The 5,980-nt window shown below is 41.7% G+C and overlaps 1 long non-coding RNA gene across 1 annotated transcript in view; it reads right to left on the reverse strand.

Moving 5' to 3' along the window:
• LOC109303741 overlaps positions 1-5,616 on the reverse strand; it is a 7,328-nt gene extending 1,712 nt beyond the window's left edge. The window contains exon 1 of the long non-coding RNA XR_002099205.1: positions 5,289-5,616. This is a non-coding gene — a long non-coding RNA (uncharacterized LOC109303741). The remainder of the gene's footprint in view (positions 1-5,288) is intronic.
• Between the last annotated feature and the right edge of the window lie 364 nt (positions 5,617-5,980).

A 5,980-nucleotide genomic window follows, 5' to 3' on the forward strand; every position in this document is an offset into this window, starting at 1 on the left:
CACGCACCCCCATCAGTAAAAAAATTTTTGAGCACACCCCGCCAATATACGTATATTTATAGTCATGCACTCCCATCATTAAAAACTTTTTGAGCACGCACCCCCAATATATGTATATTTATATAAATATAAATAGAAGTTCTAATATTTTCTTCCCGCACCCCAGTGGATTGTCTTGCACACCCGCTGGGGTGTGTGCACCCCACTTTGGAGACCACTGGTTTAGGTAATGGCATTGGATTAGGTCAGCCATGCCTCTGTCTTGTTCCATAGGTCTGTTAAGCACAGCATTAAGATGTAGTGATAATAAGTTGTTATAATTCCATTGACTTCACTGAAATTACACCAGCTGGGGATATGGCCCAGTGTGCCAGGTAAAGCAGAAAGACAGTATGAGCCTTTTTGTAGAATATGAGGCCTCCATTACTTGACTGACCCTAAACCTTAGGGTGTTTTGGCTGAGGAGGGGTCTGTGTGAGGTCCTTTCATGGTGCTTGGATCTCTCAGTTTTTAACACTTTCATCCTCTTAGTTCTCCTGGGAGGGAGGGAAGTGCTTTTACCCCCATGTTATAACTTGGAAGCTGAGGCACAGGGCTGAGTAATTTGCCCAAGGTCACACAGTGAAGCCTGCAGCAGAGCAAGGATTTGAATCCAGATCCCATAGTCCTAAGTGAGGGCCCTCAACACAGGGCTGCCTTTATGCAGTTTCAGGTAGCACCTTTGTATGTTTGGCACTTCTGTTCAACCTCTGATTTGATCATTCACAGCCTTAGGTGTTTGCCTAACTTTATTTTTTGTGATTATAACACATCCACAGAGTTAATGTGAAGTTGGCAGTGTGTGACATGAAGCCAATAGGTAGGGCTTTGTAGAATCCTAGCCTACATTTATCGAGCCAAATTACAAGACCCAATGTCCCTGATATTCTTTTCTTCATCTGGCTTCTTTTGGGTATGATAATAATTTTCCATCTATAACATAGCACTTTCTGTCATGTCATACAGTAGCGGTAGTATAATAAACATAGTGGCATTCTTGCCTTTTCTCCTGTTCACACAGATCAGATCCAGGCTGCCTCTGAGAAACTGAATATTTTAAGATAAAGGGATTTGTTTTGGCTGAATCCATGTACCTACTTATCATTTGATTTGAATACGGACCATTGTTTCTGAAATGAGAAGTGCATTTTGGTAATGGCACAGCCATTGTGTCTTCAGTCTCTTTTTAGCTTGGGCTTTTCTGTATCTGTGCCAAGGAAAACTTACTCTTTCATGTATAAATCAAGAGGACCTGATAAAATGCACCCAAGAGAGTCCCTGGTTCAGGCCAAACTCTCAGTACAATCAATGGGAATCCAATTCATGGACGATCAGCAGTCTTGGGCACGTAACTGGGGGAAAAATCCCTCCAAACCTCCAAATATACCCACTATAAATTGCTGGGGTTAAGGTACCTAATGACGGGGGAAAAGAGAAAAGTAGTACTTGCCCTTCAGAAGGCTTGAAGCAAGTTCCTGGCAACACTCAGTCTCTTAGTTTAGGGCTTATTCTAGGAAAACATCCAGTCTAAGCAGTATATAAAGGGAGTAGATATATTACCATTTGGCAGAAAGGTGTCTAATAGCCAACAAACAACATGGGTGTATTAAAAATAGGCCAAAAAAATCTCTAATTGCCTTCCTGATTTAGGAGAATCCCAGGGAGCACTGGTATATTTGGGTTTCAGTGAGGCATTTAGTATTGCATCACATTAGAAAGTGGATAAAAATACTAACTGGATAAAAATACATCAGCCTGGAGCATAAATTCGCTGGGAACAAACAGTAATTGTTATTGGGGAGACCTCTGGGGGCACAGTGGGGTGCCATAGGGACTGAGTTATTTTATCGCTTGGAGAACAGAGAAGTTCCCTATCGCCTGAAGACTAGCTCATTCCCTTAGTGACTTGAGGACATTGTACCAGGCAAAGAAGAGGGCATGTGCGCCTTGGAGAAGTAGGTTAAGATGCCTGTCTACTTTGAGTCCTGACTGACTCCGCCTTCTCCTGGTCTGGTTGTGGTAAGCCATGCCCCTCTCTACAAGGCCTACCCCTTGTATCATCTCCAGGGAGGAGCAGAAGGTGAGCTGCTCTGATCAGGAGCTGCGGAGACTAGGGAGAAGGGCTTCCTGGCAAGGACCACAGGGTGACTGGCAGATGACAGCAGGTGGGTAGGACACAGGGGGTGTAGGCACTCAGTGGAGCAGACTTCATTTAGCAACCTTCATGGGGGCTGTGGGGGGGATTGCTTTGAGAGAGGAGAGGGAAAGGGACAGAACACCAGGAAAGAGCAATGCACTTTAGGGGGGCATGATTGCCCACGGTAGTCAAGAAGAGTTGACTCATCTCCCATGCAGTTAGTTGAAGGCAAGTGATCTCCTGTTTGTGGCCTCCTAAGTTCACTGATGATCACGGGGAATGTGTTCATGTAACCATTTGCTCACAACAAGAAAATCAAGAAAGACAGAGCCAGTTTTAACAGCTTGGACAGCAGTGGAGAGAAAATCAAAAACAGAGATGGGCAGTAGTCAGGGAGCAGCTCTCTGGAGAAGAATGAGTCCAAGAAAGTCTTGAGGGCTAGAGTAAATAACCAGCTAAATATGAGTTCACAGTTTGACACAGCCAAAAATAAAAGCCAGGGCTATTCTGGGTGCCTTATAATGGGATACCCATGTGAAATTAGGTCAGAAATGGCTCCACAAACTCCATGGAACCTGGAGAGACCCCCTTGAATATTTTGTTCAGAGTTGGCCTAGACAGGTTGGGAAAGGTATAGTAAACTAGAAGGAATACTAAGAATGTCAGGAAGTAAAGTACAAGGACTGGAAGTTGATATTTGAAGGCAGTCTAAGCTTGCTAAATTTATATCTAGAAAAGAGAAGGGTTAGGAGGGACACATCACAGTTTATAAATATAATCAAGTCATGATGCAAATAAAGGGAGAGAACTATTCAGCTGTGGAGCATGTCAATGCAAGTAGCAATGGCCACAAGCTAAAGAAGCCAAAGTTGAGCCAAAATAGTGAGTATGGAATGCCCTACCTATGAGGACACTCTCACTACTGCTATTTATATACCTTGCAGGCCTGCTCTTATGGTCAAGGAAATTATGTACCAAGTAACTGTGGCAAATGCAGTTCAAGCATTTAGTGCTTTTGAAAACCTGGCCGTATATTTGGATGCCTGAGGAAAGCTTCAGAAGCCTGCATGAGTTTTGCAAATCATAATCAAGATGATCAGCTCAATGTTGAAAGTGCTCTTTCCTTGTGTTCAATTGTTTTATGGTAATTGCAGAGTAAAATTATTTTATGTAATGCATAGAATTTGCACTCAGCTGAAATACAATGCATTATGTTTGGTGGAATAAGAAGCCCCTAAAAGATCATATATCCTCTCATTGAGTACATATGCCCATGGAATTGCTTTAAAACAGTAGACAAACACATCTGCCACTGAGAGCCACGCACAAAGAAAGAGTATATTAGGAAACCTATTTAGATTATAAAATTGCTTAGAGTAGCCTATGTCTTTGATGGCATGTTTCTCATTTTTCCTAGATGCAGACTAAAATAGTATCTCAGCACAGTGAGATAACCAGGGAACCTGATTTTTAAAAAAAATTCAAATTTTTGGTTAAAAAAAAGCAACCTCAAATCCACATTTTTTCCACAATTAAAAAGAAACACCACTATATATGTATCTATATATATCTATATCTATATATCTATATCTATATCTATCTATCTAGATAGATATAGATATAGATATATAGATATTATATAGATATTATATAGCTATATATATTCTATATAATAGATCTAGATATATATATATAGTGGTGTTTCATTTAAATTACAAAAAAAATGTGGGTTTGAGGTTACTTTTTTAAACCGAAAATTGGGGATTTTTTTTTTTAATCAGAGAAAACCAGGATCCTTGGTGATAACTGTTTGGCTGTTTTTATATTGGTTTCTTTTACCCTCAGTTGCTCAAAATTTCGGAATGCCACAAAAAGAAATTCCCAAACCAAACAAATTTGCATGGCCATTTCAGTCAAAAAAGTAGACGGCGTTTCAGCGGTGGCTGTTTTCCAGCCCATGGTTACCCACTACATTGTCAGATGCCGTTCTGTAGTGCTCATGATCAGAAGGGTTGAGACCAAAGGTTCATCTGAACCTAGATGGCTCTGGGTCTAGCGAGATTAAGGCACACCAGTTTCTGTAGCCAGCAATCCCTAAAAGGACTTGCATGTCTAGTATAATGCCTGGTTACCTTTGACTCCTTTTTCTAAATATCTAAGTGGCTACTGGTAACCAGGTTGACTGGAGGTAGCCATGAGCGTGTGTCTAGGGAAAGGCTTGAACATGTGCCTGTGCAGTGTCTTAGGACTTCAGCTCCTTAGAACAGGAGGTAATTGCAGCTTTTCAGCTGCTTCCCTGAAGTAATGGGGTAGGTGTCAGCAACTTAGCCTGTGTGTAGCAGGTCAGTTTTCTGTTTAATCTATCTATCAAAGCCCTGGCAAGGTTCCTGTTTGGCTGTATCACTGTACTATCTGCCGGGGTGGCATTACGGTTGTTGGGGCCCTGGGCAAGAGAATCGTTTGGGGCCTCTTAAAGGCTTAATTTTGATGACCTATAACATTTTTTATTTTGATTTCACTTTGCCCTATCCAGGAAACTTTTTCATAAGTTGAAGAAAGAACGTTTTTAATAACTTCACCCCAAAGAAAAATTGTTGCAACATTTTGGAGCCCCCTAAAGTGTGCAGTCGCACGGTTTGCCCTCCCCTAAGGCCTCCTACCTGTGCACCTACATTAATGTAGCGGTTTTCATAAGAGGGGAAACATTGCTGTTGAAGGGCCATAGAGTTATGTTGGTGCAAGTGAGGCCAGGATTTGGCACTTGTCACCATGATATAAATTAATGTTCACTCAGGCCAATGTTATGAGACTTGGGTCTTCAGCAGTACCACTGAAAAATGTGAGAGCATCTGCACAGTTCTTTTCCTGGGTCAAACCTGTGCTTGCACATTTAAACCAGTTCCTTCTCCATGCCCAGAGTCACTTACAGGAGCAGGTCCCCATCTGCAATGTCCACTCTCTTTTTCAAGCAGAAAAATAGAGTTCTGAAGGTGCAACGCTGTGTGTGCATAGATCACACTCACATTTGGGAGTAGTTTTGAGCACATCTGTCTGTATTTATGGTGAGGGATTTATAACATCAATTCAGATGAGGAAGGTATAAATGTCTTACCTACATGGCCCCTGTCAAGTATAATTTTCACCTGCTTGTAGCTTTTCTTGTTACCATCAATTTGTGCGTAGCTGCACAACTGGTAGGTGCATTAAGGAAGCACTTCTGAATGTCTCTCTGAAACAGCTTGTGTTGGTTTCTGCTGGAGGCAAGATAACAAACTTGATGGATGAATGCTCTGATCCAGTACAGCAGCTCTTGTGTTCCAGGGCTTCGTAGCAAACGGTTACCTCTCACTGTAGTGCGTCCCTCCAGCTAAAGTTGTCCTCTTGCAATATTTTATTTGCCAAGACTGCTCCTATTCTGATTCCCAGCTCGCACTCCTCAAACGTTGGAGGAGTGGCCCTCATTATGAGTCAGCTGATATGTTCATTTGTACAAGCAGCCGGAGTACCAGAGCTAGATAAAGAGTCCGCAACCTTTAACCAGAAGATGGCACAATGAAACCATTATATGAGTGTTGCTATTATTTGCAAATATTTTACAGGCGGCACATTAAACACAACAGAATCAATACAAGAGAAGATGTGTTTGCACTTGCTAACAACAGTGTTAAATACCAGCTATTTTTAAAAACCCTAAAGGATATATTTGGACTTTTAAAGGACTTGTGAATGTGCGGAAGCTTTAGTAGTGTGTGGGTGTGTGTGTACATGGATGTGTGCCTCATTTTCTGTGTTTGTGCCTTATTT

The sequence above is a fragment of the Gavialis gangeticus genome, unplaced genomic scaffold, assembly GCF_001723915.1.
Source record: "Gavialis gangeticus isolate Ggan-Ray unplaced genomic scaffold, GavGan_comp1, whole genome shotgun sequence".
Classification (NCBI taxonomy): Eukaryota; Metazoa; Chordata; order Crocodylia; family Gavialidae; genus Gavialis; species Gavialis gangeticus.